At 37.6% G+C, this 23,007-nt stretch overlaps 1 protein-coding gene and 1 pseudogene across 1 annotated transcript in view; both read right to left on the reverse strand.

Annotated features, from left to right (window-relative positions):
- The window catches only part of MEGF10 (multiple EGF like domains 10), a 150,182-nt gene extending 145,674 nt beyond the window's left edge, over positions 1–4,508 (reverse strand). The window contains exon 1 of the mRNA XM_016121940.2: positions 3,810–4,508. The gene's annotated coding sequence lies outside the window, so the exon portion shown is untranslated. The remainder of the gene's footprint in view (positions 1–3,809) is intronic.
- A 2,289-nt stretch (positions 4,509–6,797) lies between these two features.
- On the reverse strand, positions 6,798–7,283 carry LOC107498600 (annotated as a pseudogene).
- Between the last annotated feature and the right edge of the window lie 15,724 nt (positions 7,284–23,007).

Consider the following 23,007-nt stretch of genomic DNA (forward strand, 5'->3'; position numbering starts at 1 on the left):
TATATTTGTCTCTCTAGGACCAACATCCTTTATAACATGCAGGCTTTTGCATAGTCAATCTTTGGACCTGTTTTTAAGAATGCATCCTGTACTAAAGTAGGAAAAAGGAGTTATCATGTTTCTGATCATATACAAAAATAAATACCAAGGTTTTTATAAACTAAAAAGCACAAGGCAAAACCTTTTTTAAAGTTTGTATTGGCACCGGCACTTCTATTTCAATGTCCTGATACTGCCACTCACAACCAAAACCATCTTGGAGGTATGATAAACTCAGCTCTTGTATTGTAATGCTTCCATAGTATTGAACATGTAACATTAATTCGGTAGCATTTAGTGTTTCATAAGTCTTCTTAGGATATTGTATCTTGTCCTTTTCCCACTCCATGTTAACTCATTTTGTAGACTACATCTAGCCAAATCGTAAATTTTTGACTAATTTCTCCACAACTCTTAGTACGCACATAGTGACTATCCCAAACACTTCGTGTGCTAAGAGAATGTCAACCAGTATTCATTCATGCATTCTTCCCTTATGTTCTTTAGGCATTTATTGTATAACTACTATGTGCCAGCCATTTGGATAAAGGCTTAGAATAAGAAATGACAATCTCACCAATCAATTGGAGAAGCATCCAGATAGCACAGTTGATTCAATATGGCAGATGCTATTAAAGCTATCCACAAAGCAGAATAGGAATTATGTGAGATATCACTTGTTAACATGGGAGAATCAGAAAAAGTTTCAGAGAGGAGGTCTTATTTGAACTATACCTTGAAAGATGAATGGGTAGTAAATCGTTAATTAGGCTGAAAAGAGGAGCAAAGACATTTCCCGGAGAGTTCCCTCACAGCTGGGTCAGGGAGGAGTGAAAGCAGGCAACATATTCTCCAAAGAACAGTAACAAGATCAAGATAACTGATGCTTAGAGGTTTGGGAAACAGGAAAGCAGAGCAACAACCCAGAGAAGACAGTGCAAACCTGGTCTTGTGTATCATGTTGGAGAGGTCAGGCTTTATGCTACAAGCCAGTGTTTCTCCAATTGCGATTTGAGATCATCTCCATCAGATTCACTAGGGCAGCTGCTAAATGCGGATTTCTAGCCCTTGCATCTAGGGTACAGCCTTGAAATCTGCGTTTTTAATAAGCACCTGGTTGCCATTGATGCTCACCATCTCGGGAGGTGCCACAGATTTTAAACAAGGGAATGACATGATCAGATTTATATTTTAGAAATATGCTATTAGGCCAAGGAGACAATCATGAGAAAGATAAATCCACTGCTGTTAAATGAGCATGTGACTTGGGTTTTTATCATCTGGGGAACTTGTAGAACTGCAGACTTTTCACACTTAACTCGAGACTTACTGAATCTGAATCATAGAGGAGGGACCCAGGATTTATATTAGGTCGAATGATACAAAATTGACATTTTATGTAGGTCAGAATGGTCAAATTTTGGCAATTTGTCACAATTCAATCTAATCTTTTTTATCAAGGTCCTCCTCCATGCTTCTGATGTATATCAAAGTCTGAGAATAGCTGATGAAATACAAGCAGAGCTAAATGCTTTTCTTTTTTTTTTTTTCCTAATTATTAGTGTCATTACTCACTTTAATTAACATGCAATGATGGATCTAAAACAAATGTTAAAAGAGAAAAAGATTTAAAAACAACCACCAATGAAGTAAGGCCGCTAATTTAAGATCTTAGAGCCAGAAGGAACACTAGATAATCCAACTTTTTCTCAACCACCCCACACAAGTTTACATGTGATAAAGCTTATGGGAGAAGTGCCCTGCTAGAGGTTATACTGAATATTTTGTTCGATCCTTCAACAATACATGCTTTTTATTTTACAGGTATTGAAATCATTATTGCTTTAAAGTATGCAGGATTTAATTTTTTAGGGTGCTGGTATCACGCAAAGTCCTAAAATGCTTGAAATGGAGGAGAGAGGGCATTAAAGCAAATATCGATGCATATCCATTTTTAAAATGAAGCCAACAAATTTAACATAAAACCTAGAGCAGTCCTTGAAATGTAATAGACACTTAATATACATTTATTAAATAAATGATTCACTTCTAAAAAATAGGTTAAAGGGGGTATATTAATGCAAGGAATTCCTAAGGCAGTGTAGTTTACAGATTGTAAACTAAGTAGAGATTTCCCACCTGCTGGCCTGTCCTAAGATCCCTCTGGTACCCAACCATAATCCCTCCTCTACAAATCTCAGGCGTGCCACATGCACCTTCCTTTTCACCGAAGGGTCCCTAGCTGAAAGCAATGCAAAGCTCACGTCTGACCCAAGTTTGACAATACATCATGTTCTAAGTGAGAGTAAAGCCCATATAAGTGCAGCCTTTAAAGGCCATCCAAGTAGAAACAATAGCTTAAAATTACTGATAGCTAATAAAACCTATATTGTCTTGATACAGCAGTAGTTACCATTTAGCTTAATAATTATAGTAACAGTAATAGCAATGGCTAATACATGCTTATTATCTTATTAGCTTGTTAGCACACCATACACATTAACTCGTTTAATCCTTTTAACATCCCTCTGGTGTAAGCATTGTCATTATCATTCTGGTTTTATAGATGAGAATAGAGAGGTAAGTAACACCCAAAATCACACAACTGGAGAGTGACAGAGTTGAGAGATGACCTAGGCTACCTGGTCCCAGAGCTTACCATCAGCTGAACTCTCTGACCACAGAGCAGCAAAGCAAACCCTGCAAGATGACCTCTTGGAGCAGTCATGTCAGGAAGAAGACATTTCTGGAGAAAATGATCTGGTCCTAGTCTTTTCATTCATATGGAATGAACAACTTTAGTTGGGAAGACCATACACAAAATGAGACCCAGGTTATAAAGGAGAAATATAAGGAAAACCAAGAAGAAATGTCATTCTCCTCTGTCTTGGGATAGTAGGCATATCACTGCCTAAGAACTTTTGGGCTAATAAAATTTCGAACTTCAACTTTCCCTACAGAGTCTGGGTCCTTGTGTAAGGATATTTTTGAAAGAAGCACCAAAGATATAATTATACTTCATTTACTCAGTGTTACCATTCTGACCTCCAGAAAGAAAAATGAAAAGGATAAAATACTTCCCTAAACCAGGGGTAAAAATCCTAGATCAAAGGAATTTAAAAGACCAAGGCCAGATAGATCCTTATGTGGTAACTATGGCTTGAAGAATCGCCTCTCCCAGCATTCCCTGAAGACACAGGCATTCCTACAAGGAAGAGACCCTTCCAATCTAATTCAGTCTGCAATCCTAGCACCCCTAAAGGACGCTCAGAACGCAGAAATAGGGACTATCCCAAGTCTATCCGCACCATCTGAATATCAAGCACTGGAGAAAAAGTTTAGAAAACAAGTCAAGATCCCAGAGGAGAAGTAAAGCTGATCTCAAAGGAAGGGCTCGGCTGAAACTACTTTTCATTCTCAGATTCCCTCAGACATCTCTATACCCAGCTAAGACACCTATCAACATAGAGCAGACAGACAAGGCAACCCAAGGGCAGAAACTGTACAAAATGAAATGCGTAATGGGATGTCTTCCCATGAAAAATACTCCAAGAAGTTCCGACAAAGCCCCAAGAAAGAAAACCAAATGCAAACAATAACAATAAACCACTGAGACACGTAAACAACCCAGACTGAGCCCGTCCCGCGCCTCCTCACGCTCGGCACCCGGGTATCCTGGCGAAGGAAAATGTACCCCTCGCCCACAAGAAATCATCCTGAGTCCGGCCAGTGTCCCCTGGCCACCAGAACTGAGTTTGCCCAACTCTTACCCAGGTCACGAGATCCTGAGATTCGCAGCGCAACACTTTTTCTCCGGTTTTCACCCAACGCCCGCCGAGAAGCACAATCTGTCCCAAACAGCGCAGTTAGCCTCCAAGCAGCGTCTCAGGCGAGAGCAATACTTGGAAGTCTTCGTTCAGGTTCAAAGGTGGAGACGAGGGTTAGGAGACCGGTCTCAGTGCGTTTCCAGACCCCCAGTTTTGCGCACCGGGAAAAGTACTCGCTGCAAACTTGAATAAGGTTTCCCCTTCTGGCCCGAGATGCTGGAAGAGGAGGAGGGGAGTAACCCGAGCCAGGGCCGGGATGCGAGCAGTTGCCGCTGCTGCAGCTGCTGCTGCCGGGGTAGTGACCACTGGAGGGGGGCGTCGCTTGGCGTCGTGCACAGTCCCTCCCGCAACCCGCGGATCCGCCCGGCCCGACTCCTGCGCCGGGATCACGCGTCGCCCCTGCCCAGAGCTGCTTCCACCGCGCAAAAGTGACCCCGCCAATAATACGGTCTCGAAGTTGGTAAACCTAGAGGTCACCTCAGGGAATGGCAGAGAGAGCGACCCAAGTTCAGTGCGCGCCCCCACGCCAAAGTCCCTGGTGGGTGCTCTACACCTTCTATGAGGATTTAGGGTACTGGGGCCAGCACCCGAGCGACTAGCTGGAATGGACGGCACGTCCCCAGCAGTGCCAGGAAAGGAATGCAAATGTGGGACAAAGGAAAGGGATGGGTGACCTAGCGGTACTAGAGTGCGCGAAGCTGCAACAAAGTGGTTGGGAAGGTTGGACGGGACTTGCCGGGGGCCGGGGGTGGGGGGGTGGGGGGGCGGGATGGGAGGGGGCAATAGGGGGATGGGTGGGGATGAGGGACCTGCTTTTACAGAGGCGGGGCAGAGAGACAACTCTTCCGACGCTCAAGAAAATCTCTGCAAGGCCTCGCGCGGAGATTTCTTGGGGAATGGCTCCCTCTGCCGACTCGCCAAGGGGTCCCAGGAGACCCAGTGATAGTTAAACGGATGGAGTCTTCTCCGTCTGTGGATTGGGCAGGACGTGAATTCAGTAATCGACTTCTCTATCCATCTTCCGCTTCCTTACTAAAGCATTTCTCCGCGTCCGGATGACCCAAACGAATACAAACTTCGAATTGCTGGAAAGTTCTTTTTTATGTTCAGCTGATTTCTATCCTCCTCCACTTCCACAAAAAAAAAAAAAAAAAAAAAAAAAAGCTTGCGCGCCATACCCACGCCAAAGGATCCTCTCCGACCAGGTTTCTCTTCCTGACATTAACATAAACTCTTTTTCTTTAGAGAGACCTCCAATACACATGTATCCCCATTCAGTAACAGCATCTAGCAAATAGTCCATGCTAAAATTATGCTTAAATGGAAGGAATGAATGTCTGCATGTTTGAAGTCCCTAACCATCTCCTTAGTCACCCCTGGAAACAAACTGGGAAAAGTGTTGTGTTTGTTTACCATGCATCATCGCGCCTTCTGGTTAATAGAACATCCATTTTTCTTTGGGGACCACCCCTGCTACAATTAGCGCACTCTAGATGGAGAGGACAGTCAGGAGGGTCCAGTTTTCCCTGCCCAGGACCTAAACTAGTGCCTCAGACCTTTCCTGCCAGGAATCCAAACTCTGATCAGAACTGCACAAGAACAAATACACCTAGAGCTGAATGATCCATATAACAGTGTTCTAGAGATTGGCCATTAGTTTATGTCACTTAATCCCCTAAATTTTATGTTTTAGGAAATCCAGTGGCTCTTCCTTTAATTTTTTAAATCGCCTTTGAGACATGATTTACATTCAATGTATTATACTCATATTAAATGTACACTCCGATGAGTTTTTAACAATGTATACACCCATGTAACCACTACCACAATCAAGATAATGAACAGTTCCATCACCCCAGAAATTTCTCCTGCGCTCCTCTGAAGTCAGTTCCCCACCCCACCCTATCCCTGGCCCACTGAAATGCTTTCTGTAGCTATAGATTAGATTTGTCTTTTCTAGAGTTTCTAGAATGGAATCATATAGCATGTATTTCTTTATTTCTAGCTTCCTTCATTCAGCATAATGTTTTTCAGTCATCAATATTGTTTGTATAAGCAGTTTATTTCTTCTTACTGATGAGTACTATTCCATTGCATGGATATACCACCATTTTCCCATTCACCAAATGCTGATGGACATTTGGATTGTTTCCAGTTTAGGTTCATTATGAATAAAGCTGCTAGGAACATTTTTGTACAAGTTTTTTTGTAGACATATGTTATTTCTCTTATTTCAAAAGAGTGGAATTACTGGTTTCTACAGTGTGTGTTTAACTACATAACAGAGATTATTTAACTGTTTTATAAAGTAAACACATAACCTTACATTTCCATCAGCAATGTATTAGAATTGCTCGATATTTTCACCAACACTTGATATTGCTTGTCTTTTTATTTTAGCCATTCCACTGGGTATCTCATTATAGTTTTAACTTGTATTACTTTAATGACTAACGATGGTGACCATCAAAGATATTTACCACCTTTTCATGTGCTTGCATACCATTTGTTCTTTAATGACGTACCCAAATTTTTTTTTGCCCAATTTTTAATCGAGTCATTTTGTATTCTTGTTTTTGGTGTGTAGTTCTTTATATATTTTGAATACCAGACATTCGTCAGATATGTGTATAGCAAATATAGTCTTCTAGTCTGTCTCTTGTCTTTCAATTATTTTTTTACTAGGCAAAGAGTTTTGTAAACCTTTGTTTCAAACTTTATTTCTAGGCTTCATCATCTTAATTCACTGCAAAGGATAATTTATGTATAAGCAAAAACTGAAAAGAGCTGCAGTGTCCAAGGGGCTTGGCTTAAAAATATTAGATTGAAATTTTTATCAGATCCATGAACAAAATTTTAAAAAGCAGTCATAGTATAAAATAGCAGCTCCCAGTAACTTCAAGTTTTATCTTCTTCAGAAGTTGACTCAATTCAGTTTGCTTCAGTCTTGGAAGCCTCATTAAAATTCCCCACAAGATCTGGAACTTCATTATCATTGTCTCCAGTAGCAAGTGGTGCTTTTCCATCTACAGATTGTTTGGGCAGAGCTTCAGCCAGTCTCCTTAAACTAGTCAGATGGTGCACCAAGCTGGTTTAAGATGCTGGGTAGCATTTCTGTCATCCGTTTTATCTCAGCATAGCCTATAATGGTGAAAGTGTTTGCTGCCAGAGATACTCGGACTTTGGGGTTCTTAAAGTGAATCACCATCCCCTGGTTTGTGAATGTAATCACCTCTTCAATATCAGAAAGATTATTAATTCCAACTTCTTTAAGGGGAACTGAAGTTTTTTATCATCTGCTGTAGCTGTTCTGTGATCCACCTTCTTCTTTCTGTGAGGAGTTCCTTTTCCACCAATGCACACTTGTGCCTGCAGTTTGACAAAATTCTCCTGGTTCATGACAGTTTCTTTCATCTTTTCAAGGCTGGGGGGTGGGAGGAGACTAGGGTTGGCACTCAAGGAGTCTTGGGCAGACCAGCTGAGATTAAGCACACACTTGGGGCCACAAGATGGCACTTAGAAGCCCAATTTCTTAATGTCATCTTTAAAACAGCAGGAGTTTTTCTTTGATGATGTTTAATTTATCAATTTTTTTCTTTAATGGTTGTGGTCTTTATGTTTTATCTAAGAAATCTTTGCTTATTCCAAGGACATGAAGATTTTCTCCTATGGCTTTTTCTAGAATTTTATAGTTTAACTATTATGTTTAGGTCTGTGATCCATTTGGAGTTAATTTTTGTGTCTGGTATGAGGTAAAGGCTGAAGTCCATTGTTTTTTACATAGATATTCAGTTGTTTCAGCATAATTTGTTGATGAAATTATCTTTTCTCCATTGAATAACACAGCACTTTTACTGAAAATAAATTGACCATGTGAGAATGGATCTATGTCTAAAGTCATTATCTTTTCATTTGATCTATATTTCTATTCTTACACCAATACCATGCTATTTAGATGACTGTAGCTTTGTAGTAAACTTCTACTTAGGAATAATAAATTTTTGAACTTTATGCCTTTTTCATAATTTGTTTAGCTCTTCAAGATTTGTTGTGGTTTTTTTTTTTTTAATCTTCTATATGAACTTCAGAATTAGCTTGTCAATATTTACAAAACTCAGTTTGGAATTTTGATTGAGAATGTCTTAAATATATCGATAACATCAAGGAAATTGACATGTTAACAGCACTGAATGCTCCAATCTACAAACACATTGTATCTCTCCATTAATTTAGGTCTTCTTTAACGTCTCTTAGCAATATTTTATAGTTTTCAGCATAACTAGATTTTCACATATTAAAAAAAAAAATCTCTAAATACTGCAGCCCTCTTAGGGAAGAAACTAGCACCTCGAAGGTCTTCTGCTTACATCATCACTCCAAAGCCTCCTGCCCACACTTGCAGTCAATTCCCTTTTTAGTCCCACAAACATGGCTTGTCTGCAGTCCAGTGGTTTCCCATTGAGTCTCTGCACCTTCTACAACTCCCTGTACCACTTGCCTTTGAACTAGAGGGTAGCTACTAAGCTACTGTTCTCTCTATGGGCCCCTGTGTGCTCATCTGTGGTCCAGAGGGTTCCCACAGAGCTACTACTCTCTCTGCCTGCCAGCATTATCTGTTACCAATGAATAATGTTTTCCCTGCCCTCCTGATGGCTTAGAGACCTCAGAGCAACTCTAGCCTGGGCAAACCAGCTAACTTCTTTGCTGTTCAGGAGATTAAACTATACCTTCTTCAATATGATCTGAACCTCTTAAAATTTTGTTCTTTCTTGAGTACTTTCTCAGCCCTGGAGTATCGTACAGAATTGTCATATCTTATGGTCATGTTTTACCAGAGTTAATAATTTATATTAAAACACCCCTGTTAACCTACTGTGGTCGGTGGTTCCTATCTCCTGACTAGACTCAGATTAATACACTATAATAAAGCATGACCTTTCTGGGGTCTCCATCGAATGCCCCCAGGTGTTCATTAAAGACTATTCAGTCTTCACTCTGTTTATCAGTCCTGCAAAGACTCTGGGAATTGTTCAGCTTCCTGATTGGTGTGTATGTAGTATTATACAGTTTCATCCTTTTCATTATGGCTTATAATTCAGCAACAGAAGGACCCTATGCAAATCTCTGGAGGTCTTTCCTTTTATAATGATCTCCTCTTCAGTTTACTGCCCTCAAAATTCCAGCCGCCTCACCTTTCCTGAATTCCAATGTCTGTCTCTCTTATACTTCCCTGCACTGTGGTACAGAGAGTACCTCTAATGAGAAAGCCAGAGTGATTCTAGGGTTCACCTCATTTGCTTGCCTATTCTCAGGGATCACAGTCCTTTTCCTCAGTGCCTGAAAAAAGTTGTTTCATATATTTTATCCAATTTTAAGTTGTTTAGAGCAGGAACATAAGTCATTCCTTCATGGCCAGAAAAGGAATAGAAGTTTGATTTTTTTTTTTTTTAGGAGCTACCTTTTTAACAAATTCCTTCACATTTTTTTGGTATGGTTTTATTTATTTTGATTGAGTTAGATAGATTTGTTTTTTTGTTTTGTTTTGTTTTGTTTTGTTTTTTTTTGCTTTCATCCCAAGAACTTCAGACAATAAACATGTGGTACCCAAATGAATACGTGAAGCATTTTAGATAAAGCCTAAACAGCTTGGATAACAGTGAGACTTTTACTGCCTTTATTCTGAATACTATAAGCAATATTCATATAAGATTAAATGGGTCTTTTTGTTATTGTTGGTAACTATACTATTCTGTTAGCATAGAATCTACTTAAACTCCAAATGATTTTTCATATTTGCTATTAAGCCTGACTTTTAAAATGTCATTTATACAGTTACTTGGTATTTTCATTGTAATTTTTACAGGACTATTCATTTACCTCTATAAATTCCGTTTTTCTATATGTGATCCATTTCAGAACTTGTTGAGATCTTGGTGGAGTTAATTCTTGTCCTAGTATATTAGCTAGCTAAAGCAAAATCAAGATATCTGAAATTTGATCAGCAAGCCACAATGTTCTTGAGCAAATACTTGTTAAACGTGTAGAAGTAGGTAAAAGTCAAAGGCATATTTTAACAAAGACTTTATTTTCAATTTATATTTTTTCACATCCTGTAGTAAGGTCATCCGGCCACTTATAATTACAACTCTATTACATCTAGTTCACTTTCTCCATCTCAGCCACAAGGATTTCATGGAATCTTTTTTCAATTACCTTATAAATCCAGATATCTTTTCATTCCTTCAATTTACCTGTCTGGTAATTTTTCCAATAAAGGAAATCAAGTCAACCTAGCAGTTTTGTGTCTTAGCAAACAAAATTGGTTTCTTATACCTATGATTTCCTCTCTGTAGCGTTCTCAATCATGTCTTTAAATCTATGATTTAAAAAGCTTGATTAGTTACAACAATACATTAGAGTTCACAGAATTTACCTCTTGGTGGCTTACCGGCAAGTCTCCCTATATATAGAGTGTGTGACATGGTTAGTAGGTTCCACATCCCTTTGATATGTTTCAGGCCCCGGCTGCTGTTCTCCTATCCGCTCACTGCCCCCTAGTCATGCAGCTCACAGCTCAGCACTCTGGATGAAGCAAAAGAGAAATGCGTCTCTTTGGTGGAATCCTGCACAGCCAGGGGAGCCAGGTGCCCACTCCAATGTTCTCACTGTCCCCAGAGAAGAATTGAAAGTAGAAAAGGGGTTTCATCGCACTGAGCTGTGCCATGAGAGGGGTAACACACGTAAAGTTAAACTATTCCTCTTACCTTCTTCAGTGCATGGATTATTTTTGCTCCATTCATGTGCCAGAACTTTTCCCCCAGACTTCTGGACTTCCCAAAGGCTCTCTCATCTGTGGGAGATGGTCTAAGTCAGTGTCTCCATAGGCTCTTGAATCTTGTCGAGAGGGATTAAATTGCTTCACAGGCCACATTTGGTCCAAAGCCATGACCGAGGTCTGTACATCTATTACCTGAGGTACAAGTGGGAAAGATACCTCCTGGATCATTTGGCCATCTGTTCCCATACCCCACTGCTGTCTATGAATTAATGCCAAATTGTTGTTGAAGAGGTGAGATGTGACAACGGCTGTCTTATTGGTCCATCTTGCTTATATTACTCTCTCCAAATTTCTTTTTTACTGTAAAAAAAGTTACCACAGTAAGAAGTACATTTTCATCATGACCAAATTCATCCCTTCATATGTATATAATTGGAACAAGTTTCATGAAACAACACACGTATATCACGTCCTCTGATTTTTCTGTTCTAGTGCTTCTCAAACTTCAATGTGCATGTTAAAAAGCTAGGGATTTTGATAATGTGTCATTCAGATTCATCTTTTGGGATGGGGCCTTCATTTTAACAAACTCCTAGGTGGATGTTTCTATCTCTTGGAATGCACCTTGAGTTGCTAAGTTCTATTCTGTTTCATTTTACTTAAATGTTAAATTACTTTTATGACTCTCGAATGTATCTGAACGGTCAGTTTGTAAAAGCAGTACTGATATATTTCCTGGTGTAACACTGTGCTTGGAGAAGCTCTTGAACCGACAACATGCTTATGTAGGATATTCTTGTAAAAGAATACCTGTGGAAGATCTCACATTTAGAAGTGGTTCAATAGGAAAGAAGCTTCATAGAACATTATAGAAGTGAAGAAATTAATATCTTCCTGACATTGTTTTTTAAAAGGTAACATTTGACTCAATAAATAAGTCTATTCCAATTTGGAATAAATATATCTAAGTAGTCTGCATATTAAAGACTCTGATAACTGTGTGTGAAAAGAAAATTGACCATTGTAACAATAAGAGTATCAAGAAAAAAAATTTCCTGAAGCATCATCTCCTTTGGTCTGTAATATCAACGCTTACTGCGTCAATCAGGGTTTTTGTTTTCAAGTAACAACAAACTGACTAAATTAATAAAAAACGAAACTGAGGGAGAGCACTATAGAGGGACTCCAAAAGAGATGGGAAGGTGTGGGACCAAAGTTGAAAACTTAGAAGGAACCCCTCTAGAGGACTGGGAAGGAAAATTAATGCCAAGGACTCAGAGAGAAACAGCCTGCTCTTGCTGTCTCCACTGAGATGAATACACTTGAACCATTTCTTACCTTAGTCCTCCTATCATGTTCCAAGATCAAAGTCGTAAGAAAGAGCATCCATTTGGCTGAACTTGGGTTTGGCATTCCCTCTTGCCAGTCCTGAAACAACAGGAAGTATCTAGCCCTTCAAATTTTCATGGAGGTGCAGGTGCCTGACATATTATCCCTCAAGGAGCATTGAAAAGTGGTATCTGACAGAGTTTTTACAACTCTTTCAAATTTTGCTTTAAACTGCAACAGACAAATGAGGCAGTAATTATTAAGGAATGTAAGATCAAAGGAAGGTTTTCTCAGGCGGAGGGAATTACTATGATTCTGCATCTTGTTGGGAATGACCCAGTAGACAGCCACCGTGGGTGGAAAAGTGGCTCAGAATCACTTCTAGCACGATTTCTGAGAGTTCCTGGCTATTTTAGCCACCATCTATTGCCAGAACTCTATCTTGCAAAACTAACTCTACACTCATTAAACAACAGCTCTCCACCTCCCTTTTTCCCCAGCCCCTGGCAACCACCATGTTACTTTCTCTACGAATGTGAGTACTCTGGGTACCTTATGTAAGTAGAATCATATAATATTTGTGTTTTTGTGACTGGCTTATTTCATTTACCATAATGTCATTAAGGTTCATCCATGTTGTAGGATGTGTCATAATTTCTTTCCTTTTAAAGGCTGAGTAATATTGCAGTGTATGTATACACCATATTTTGTTAACCATTTATCTGTGGATGGACACTGGATTCCCTTTTGGGTCTTAAGAATAATGCTACTATGAACATGGGTTTACAAATATTTCTTAGAGACCTTGCTTTCCATTCTTTGGGATAAATACCCAAAAGTGGAATTGCTAGATCATATGGTAATTTTATTTTAAATTTTTCTAAGAATGACCACACTTTTTCCAGGCGACTGCATCACTTTACATTCCTACCAACAGTGTATAATGGTTCCAATTTCTTCATATCCTACTGACATTTGTTATTTTCCTTTTTTTTTTTTTTTTTTTTTTTTTTTTGTATAGTGGCCATCCTAATAGGTGCAAGGTGGTACTTCACTGTGGTTTGATTTGCATTTCCCTAATGATTAGTGATGTTCAGCACTTTTTTCAAATGTTATTGATTATTTGTCTATCTTCTTTGGAGAAATTTCAAGTTCTTGCCCATTTTTTAATTGGGTTGTTTACGTTGTTAAGTTGTAGTGGTTCTTTACATATTCTGCTGCCTTCTTGTTCACTCCACTCCAGACACATTGGTCTCCTTTCTTTTCCTCAAAAACACCAAGCATGTTTTCCCCCTAGGGCCCTTGCTAGTAGTCCCTCTGCCTGGAATGTGTGACTTGCTCCCTTACCTCCTTCAAGTCTAGCTCAAATTGTACCTTCTCTGTGAGACTTCTTATCAGCCATGGTAACTCATCCCTGCCACTCACCAAAACTAATCCTCCTTTAAAATGTTTGAAATGTTCTACTTTTTCTTTTTCCTTTTTTTCACATTGCTTTTCACCTTCTAACATCCTATGTAATTTACTTATTCTTCATGTGTTTTCTTTAAAATCTGTCTTTCTCCCAATAGAATATAAGCTTCTAAAAGTCAGGGATCTTTGTCTATTTTGTTTATGATATATTTCAAGCACCAGATGATGTCTTTCTACACAGTAATTTCTCAACAATAGTGAATATATTTCAAACAAAAGTTTTATAACTTAGTAGAGGATCTTTTATTTTCCAATTGGAAATTATCTTTTCTAAGTAGAAAATTATTTTAAGAGTAGAGACTTCTGAACATGAATTTCTTTAATTCATTTAATACATTTGCCCAAACCACCAAATTGTACAAATACGCTTTCATTAGATTCATTCTTATCTCTCAGATTGGAATAATTGTTTCGCTCATGCTATAAAAGTAAAGAAAGAGAGGAGGAGATGGAGATAAAGAATTAATTAATCAAGCCTTTAAATTTTCTGAAAACCCAGGGAATTTTTATCAGCCTGCTTTTTCATTTGCCTAACATTACTCTCTGGAATATTAATATTATATCCTGAGATTTATAGCTTTATATAGCTATGATGTATTCACATAAGGAAGAGCAAGTGCCCTAAAAGAGTCTTTCCTTACATTTTTTGTATATTAATTCATTTTGGAGCCTTCATGTTCAGGAATATAATTCACAATAACACAACAGAAGATGGTTTTACTAAAATGCAGTGCTTTGCAGCCTTTTTCATAATATATTAAGAGGATAGTTCTGTTTATATGGCGTACTGGGGTAAACCAGGGAATTGGATACTGTGGCAAGTCTTCTCCAGCTCCCCAGCCCTGCTCAGCTGCTCCTAGCCACACCTAGGGCTGGTTGACCCACTAATTGAGAAGCTCTGCTAAATTAGATGATGTCATAAGAAGTTAATTCCTATCAATTGGTGGGTGAAACCAGTCCTCTATGACAAACACAGTTTACAACTTCAAACTGTTTTCTTCACCAAGTATTCTAAGAAAAATTTGTCCTACATAATCTACTTTTAACATTTCAAGTTAATGAGTCTTTGAATTTTTAAAATAAACATTTGAATATTGTAAGGAAAGCTTCTCTCCCCTTCTGTTGGATTTCTCTGTTGACATCTAGCTTTAAAAATTCTTCTATCTCTTCTTTATATTGCAGAGGCTGGAAGTCTGAAGAGTATATTTCTTTGACACTCTAGCCAGCAGAGTTCTGGACACATTTTTAGATTTCATTTTACAGATAAATTCATGTGATACTTGAAAAGCAGCAGGGAAGCCAAAGTCATTTCTCTTCTTTATCTGGCAGCTGTAGAAGGCATAGCATAGGCCTCCCAAATGTATTTCTGGAGGGGCTTCAATTTTCAATTTCCCCTGCCAATCCACCCATTGTGGAGCCATAAATTACTAGGAGATGAACAGGAGCTTCCTGCGTGTTCCTCACTCCTGCAGACAGAGGCTCTCTAACTTTTGGTGGTGCACCTAAAAGATACTGGTGGTCCCCTGCCTCACCTCCTTCAGCCCCTGCAACAGCTCTGTAAGCATCTGAACCCTTGTATTAAAACCTCTGTTTGAAAACACTAATAGTGCTTTAATGTTCTTATCTGAGCTGTGACTAAACACTCTTCTTAGGTAACAGACATAGAAATTCTACTTTCTGATATAAGACATATAACATACAACTTAAATTCTCTAAACTTTTTTCCTATCTATGTAATAGGATGTAATGGCTAACATAGGGCTTGTCTGTTTACATCTCAACAGATTCCTATTCTTTAAATTTCCTATCAAACTACTAAAAAAGACCATGGTTTCTGTTAGTTATATTTTAGCCAAGAGTAAGCTAAAGAAAATTAGACTTATAATGTTCTGTTTCTGTACTATCCAAAACACATGACCAGAAAATTAAAGGATTGTGTATCCCTAAATGAAAATTAAGGGCTCTTTCTAGAAAAAAAAGAAATAGTGAATTTAGGAAAACAAACAACAAATATTCACTAGCATCTAACTACCTAAAAATGAAAGTGGTCTTTATTTGCAACATCAAACAAATTACAAATAAGTAAAAGATTTAAGTGTTAAAGATATGATCCATTGAGAAGATATTCATCAATGATACATCTGATAATGGGTTAATATTCAAAATGTATTTTTTAAAAAACATGCAACTTAATTCCAAAAAAAAAAAAATCTGATTAAAAAAAGGGCAGATGACATGAATAAACATTTCTCCGAAGAAGACATACAGATGACCAAGTACACACATGAAAAGATGCTCAGCATCATTAATCATCAGAGAAATGTAAATTAAAACCACAATGAGATATCGTCTCACGCCTGTCAGAATGGCTATCATCAATAAATCAACAAGCAACAAGTGTTGTTGATAATGTGGGGAAAGGGGAATCCTCATAAACCTACTATAAAAAATGGTATGGAGTTTCCTCAAAAAGTTAAAAATAGAACTACAATATGACCCAGCAACCCTACTTCTGGATATTTATCCAAAAAAAAAACCAAAACACTGATTCAAAAAGATACATGCACCACTGTGTTCATTGCAGCATTACTTGCATTAGCCAAGATATGGAAGCAACCTAAGAGTCCATCAATAGAATAATAGGTAAAGAAGATGTAGTGTGTGTGTGTGTGTGTGTGTGTGTGTGTGTGTGTGTGTGTGTGGAGAGAGAGAGAAAGAGAGAGTCCTATATATAGATAGATAGATAGATAGATAGATAGATAGATAGATAGATATAGATATAGATATAGATATAGATATAGATATATAGATATCGGACTATTACTCAATCATAAAAAAAAAGAATAAAATCTTGACATTTGTGACAACATGGATGAAACTAGAAAGTATTATACTAAGTGAAATAAGTCAGACAAAGACAAATACCATATGATTTTACTTATATGTCAATCTAAAAAAACAAGATAAGTGAACAAACAAATAGAACAAGCTCATTGATACGGAGGACAAATTGACAGTTCCTAGATAGTAGGAGAATTGGAGAGATGGGTGAAAAGGTGAAGGGATTAAGAAGTACAAATTGGCAGTTACAAAATAGTTATGGGCATGTGAAGTACAGCATAGGGAATATAGTCAATATTGTAATAACTATGCAAGGTGTCAGGTGGATACTACATTCATGGGGGGGTCATTTCATAAGTTATGTGAATATCTAACCACTATACTATACACCTAAAACTAATATAATATTGAATGTCAACTGTAATTGAAAATTTTTCTATTTTTTTAAAAAGAAGTGATCCATAAGATACTAGAAGATAATCTCTGTTATAATTTTAAAACTTCTGTGTAAAAAACATTTTCTAAGTGTGACACAGAAGTAAAAAAAAGAAAAAGTTGAAGATAGGTTTTTAAAAAGTATTTTCATTTTTGAAGTTTTAAAATACATTAAAATTAGAAACAATAGTACCCACCACCTAGACTTAACAATTATTTACATTGTGCTATAGTTGCTTCATCTCCCTCTATTTTTTATTATGTTATTTCAAAGTAAATGGAAAATATTGAGATAATTCACTTCTAAATGCTTCAGCAGAGATCTCCAGAAAACTGGACTATACTCTTACAAAACCACAGTACTTTTATCACACCTAACAAATTTGACAATAATTCCACAATATCATCTACTATCTAGTCCATTATCAAATTTCCTCATTTAAAAATTTTAACCGTTTCTGTTTAGACCAGTACCAAACATTGCCTTTACTTTTTATTTCTCTTAAGCTCTTTAAAATCTAGAACAATAACCTCTACCCCAGTTTTCTTTGCCCATGATATTGACATTTTTAAGAGCTCAGATAATTTTCTTTATAGACATCCAGAGCTGTTCAACAGAACTTTCTACAGTGATGGACATGTTCCTACATCATCGCCATTCGTCATGGTAGCACTAGGCATGTGGCTATTTAGCACTCAAAGTGTAGCTAGTACCACTGAGGAACTGAATTTAATTTAACTAAAATTTTAAATGGCCACATGTCAGGCTAGTGCCTACTGAATCATTTGTATACCATGAAAAAAGATGTAAAGTACCTAGATTCCTCCTGTACATACTTGGTATTTGATAAATGTTGGCCTTTCTCTCTATCAGATATATTTTTTTAAAAGCACCTTATACAATATTATCATATGGATTCAAATGAAGATTATATTCGATTTTACAGTGTGATTAGGAACTTTTCAACAGAAGAGAAATAAAGGTCATTTGTTTACTTCGGGGATCTTATGATCAGTATCAACTGCTATATTTATCTGGTTATACCAAAGACACACATAGAAAAAAAAATCTCAGAAATAGTCCAGTCATTCTGTAGTCTCTTACTGCATTTTTAACATTTATACATAAGGCTTAAGAGCTAGAATTCACATTTTCTGAAATAGCTGGTCCTGCATGTTTACTCTTACTTCAAATTGTTTATAGGGTATAATTACTTAGATGAAGCCAGAACTATGAGATTTAGTACTGAGACTTCTGTTCCAACTGAAAAAGAGGATCTCATTTCCCATGGGATTGAAGCTGGCAGGGTTGGGGCTGGAGCTCCTGAGACCCTGCCTGATAGTACAACACAGGGAAAAGTAGAGCTGAGACATACTGAGAAGAGTTCCATTTGGCCCCTGGGTCCAACTGTGCCTGCAGCAGATAGTGTTGAATGCGAAGGATGGTGTCTATATTTTTCAGTTTTACAAGCCAATAAATTTCTTGTTTTTTCCTAAGCTAATTTGAATTGTTTCCTTCTGTTTCTTATACCTGAAACAGTGCTGTCAAAATGTAACAACCAAAAGAGCATAAAATTTGGAATCAGACAAGCTAGATTCTTATGTATCTCTAATTTAATCTCCACATCTAGAGATAACGATGCCTTCCTCTTAGGCCTGTCACGAGGCCTAAATGAGATGGTATGATCTGCGTGTGAGAGACACTCTGAATATACTAGGTCCCTTTTTAAATTTCCCCTGTTACTCCCATGAATACTCACAGTTTTCCTTTTCTATTGCTTACCAAAAAGTTCTCTATTTATATTGATCTGTAACGTGAGGTCATTTGGACCTAAGTTTAAAATGGAGAGGGGCATTTCATGCAATTGGCAATGGAATATTCCCCATCTAGTTTCAGAAGAGAATCAATTTAGGGGGCAATGATATTTGTCTTTGGGTCATACAGAGCCAAATTGATGGTTATGAATTTGTGTTGCTTTTCACAGTTCCTGTCATGAGTATACTAGGGATTTTATCTTGTACAGACTTTGTTCACATGGTGCAGTTTCTTTTGCCTTCCTTCTCAAAGCTCATCAAGTGTAGAATTCCTTGTATTGGCACTGAACACTTACTCACCTTTTATGATCATACTGGATTTAAGTTAAGTAGCTTGATATTCAGACAGAATATAATTAGCTAATCATTTACAGGATTAACTAGGCTAAAATTTGACACAGTAAAATATGGCAAGCATGTTTATGCCCATCTAAATCCCTGTATTAATAAAGGTGATCAGATTATACAATTCAAATGCATTTTCAAGAAAATATCCCTGGCATAGAGGATTAGAAATACATTTGAGCTAAATTTAGAATTCAGGAAAAGCAGTCCTACAGCTTACTTTCCATTATTTTTTTTTCCCTTCAACTAAGCTCTTAAGCTGAATAAATTAAAGTCTCCAAGATGTTTAAACAGTTCAGTCTATATGGTTTATTATAAAATACAGTTGTAAAATCATTGCCAAGTTACTCCTAATACCTGCATAGTCAAAACTGGAAATCTCTAACAAAGGCATCGATGTCCTGCTTACCTATTAATTTTAGCTCCTTATCTATAATTATTCATCTCCCCCTTGAGAATCTCTCTCCCTTCCTCAAAGTCTCTGAAGCACAGCATCACTTTCATGAAACCATATTCCCAGTCTGTCAGGCAAAATGCCATTTTCTATTACCTCATAGTCTATCTAAAATAATCTCTCCTACATTTAAGACTATCTTTCATTCTTTTAAAATGTTTATCACAGTGTGTTTCAAATCATTTCAAAATTAAAAAAAGCAATGCAATATATCTTTAAAGGTAGGCAACACCTAGTACCACATACATTTCTTAAAGCAGGTAGGATTTTCTTTTTTATTGTTGTGCTTTTGTCTTTGAATGGCTTTTGTTAGTTTCAGCAAAAACTATAAGAATCCACCTCACTGCACACCCACTTCATCTCTATTTCCACCCCATCAGCAGCATGACCATAAGTGGCAGGATTAAACTTGAAAGTATTAATCCAATATTTTCCCCATCTCTATTAAGACACTTCTTTTTAGTACAGGCAGTTCAGTTTGAGGACCCAATCTAGAGAGGAAGGAGAGAACGCTAAAGAATAAAAGCATATAGAACAGAAATATGAAAAAGATATGTGACAGTTTTTCTTTCTTAGACTCAATCTTAGGATTCTCTGGACTGGGAAGACGAAATAAAAGAAAGGAGAGAAATAGAATAAAGTGAGTTAAGGCCCTATATCCTGTGCCCCTTCAAAGATTTAAGGGTGATAAAATGATTCTAGACATGTTTAGAATCTTTGAATAAAAGGAGATTGTGGCCTGCTTTCTGTTTAAACACCAAAGAGACAGCAAACCCTCACAGAAGAATAATGTTTACTTTAGTTGTTTGCTGGATACTACTGGCTGGTTTCCACCCTTCTAACCTCTTCCTTGTATCACAGCAGATAGATGTGTGAAAACTACATTTCCCAACTTTCTCTTGCTAGGAAGGTTTCACCTGAGGACCTACTAGTGGAAAGGACCTGAATAAGATTAAAATGAAATGCTGGAACAATTAGATTGTCACATGCAAAAGAATGATGTTGAACCCCTAACTCATACCATGTACAAAAATTAATTCAAGATAGATCTGAGACCTAAATCTTTGAATTAACACTAAAAAATAATTAGAAGACTGCATAGAGGTAAGTCTTCGTGATCTTAGATTTTGCAGTGGAGTCTTAGATATAATACTAAAAACACAGGCAGCAAGAGGGGGAAAAAAACAGATAAATTGGACTTCATCAAAATCAAAGACTTTCATGCACCAAAGGACATTATCAAAAAGGGAGAAGACAAATCACAATATGGGAGAAAATATTTGCAAATTATTTATCTGATAAGAGACTTGTATCTAGACTATATTAAAAACTCAATATATTATATAATATATTATAACTCAATAATAAAACAAAAAGACAAGCTGTCCAATTAAAAAATGGGCAAAGGATCTGGACAGATATTTTTCAAAAATATATATATACAAATGTGTAATAAGCACAGTAAAAGATGCTCAATGACATTAGCCGTCAGGGAAACACAAATTGAAACCACAATGGGATACCACTTCATACCCACCAGGAAAGCTTTAATCAAAAAGAGATAAAAATAAGTGCTGGTAAGGATGTGGAGAAATTGAAACGCTCAAACACATACACTGCTGGTGTGAATGTAAAATGGTGTAGCCATTTTGGAAATCAGTTTAGCAGTTCTTCAGAAGGTTAAATCTGGAGACACCATATGACCCAGCAATTTCACTGCTAAAATATATATGCCCAATATAAATACATCCGCACAAAAACTTGTACATGAATATTCATAGTAGCATTATCAAGAACAGCCCAAAAGTAGAGACAAGCCACAAAGCCATTAACAGATGAGTGGCTAAATAAAATGTGGTATATTTATACAATGGAATATTATTCAGTAATACAAAGTACTGACACATCCACGACATGAATGAACCTTAAAAATACCATGCTAAGTGAAAGAACTCAGTCACAAAGGACCACATGTTATAAAATTCTATTTATATGAAATGTCCAGAACAGGCAAATCTATAGAGATGAAAAGTAGATTAATGCGTTTCCTAGGGCCGGGGAGGTTGATACGGGGACTGGGATTGGGGGTTGTTATCTAAAGTGAGTTTCTTTTGGTGGGTAAGGAAAACATTCTAAAATTGACTGTGGTGATGGATGCACAGCTCTATGATAAACTAAAACCAGTGAATCAGACACCTAACTGGTGGAATTGCATGGTATATCTCAGTAAATCTGTTTTTTTGTTTTTGTTTTTATTTTTTAATAAATAAGACTAAAGGGAAGAAGGAAGGCAGAGCCACAACTTCTGGCTTTGGCAGTGGCAGCCATGTACCCCTGTAGCAGTCGTGCTGGCTCTGCAGGGGCACTAGAGAACAGGCTCCGAGGAATTCAGGGTTGGATAGGTGGCCTCCTTTGCGGGCAGCAGCAGTTTCCTGAACATTGACTAAAATCACCGTACCTCCGCACACTCTTCCTTTTTTCTCTCATTCATTAATTCCATGGGTTAAATCTCACTCTGACATTCCTAGACTGATTTGTTTTCCTAACTAAATCCTGACTGATATTATAGCCTAGAGAACATCTATCCCTCTAACAAATCTCATACTTTATTTAGATACTCACTCCTCTTCCACATAGCCAAATATGTGAAAAGACAGTGATTTCACCCTCAGCATCAGGGTTTAGCCTGATTTTGGTCTAAAGGTAGTACCATTTCTCTTGCTCAAAACTGGTTCAGAAATAGGCATGTGAGCCAGTTATCCAACTAGAGATAAAGAGAGGTTTGCCAGAGAATTCTGAGAATGTTCTTCATTCTTAAGGGAGAAGCATGAGAAACCAATTAGGTATAAATGAGTAAGCTCTAATTTCTGCAGGCAGCTATTTACCAGAAAGGAGCATGCTTTAGAATGAAGATGACAGGCAGAAGGCAGAACAGAAAGATAGAGAGAACCCAAGCTTTTAATTGCATTTTCAAACTGTTGGATCAACACACTCTGAAGCTCACCTCTCCTCGTTATATGAGCTAACAACTTGCCTTAAGGCAGTTTGAGATAAGTTTTCCGTTACAGCCGAAAACATCTTAATTTATGCTCTGCGCCACATTTAGGTGGTGCCCATCTATGCAGAGAGAGCTTGAGATAGCTCTCCAGTTTACCACAGCCCCAGAGTAGCATGAGAATCATCCAAAAGTTACCTTTAAAACCTGGGCGGAGGACCTGGAGAGGCCTTGCAGCCATGATGAGGGGACGCAACAGCAAGAGCCACACAAAGCCGTCATAACAGATGGGTAATGACAACCAGGCCCCAGATGCGTTCCTTCACAGCAAATGCCACACAGGGCACATGATAATCCAGGGACAGAGTCTCCCCACTTGACACTCCAATGCAACGAAGGCCTGTCACCTCACCCCTCAAACCTTGAAATGATAAATTGACTCAGTTAATTTTCTACCACCAAATAGAATGCAAGATCAAAACAAAGATTTTTGGATCATGGAAAAATGGAAGAAGGTATGGATTGAGAAAATCATAATCCTAGAAGTATATATCCCAGTTAAAATAAAAAATGGGCATATAATTAAGTAGGAAAAACTCAGATAAATGCCCATAAATTCTGTCCTGCAGCCCTATGCCTTTTTCCTCACATGTCTTCTAAAGTCATATTGCTCAAAATC

The sequence above is a fragment of the Rousettus aegyptiacus genome, unplaced genomic scaffold (assembly GCF_014176215.1).
Source record: "Rousettus aegyptiacus isolate mRouAeg1 unplaced genomic scaffold, mRouAeg1.p scaffold_m13_p_8, whole genome shotgun sequence".
Classification (NCBI taxonomy): domain Eukaryota; kingdom Metazoa; phylum Chordata; class Mammalia; order Chiroptera; family Pteropodidae; genus Rousettus; species Rousettus aegyptiacus.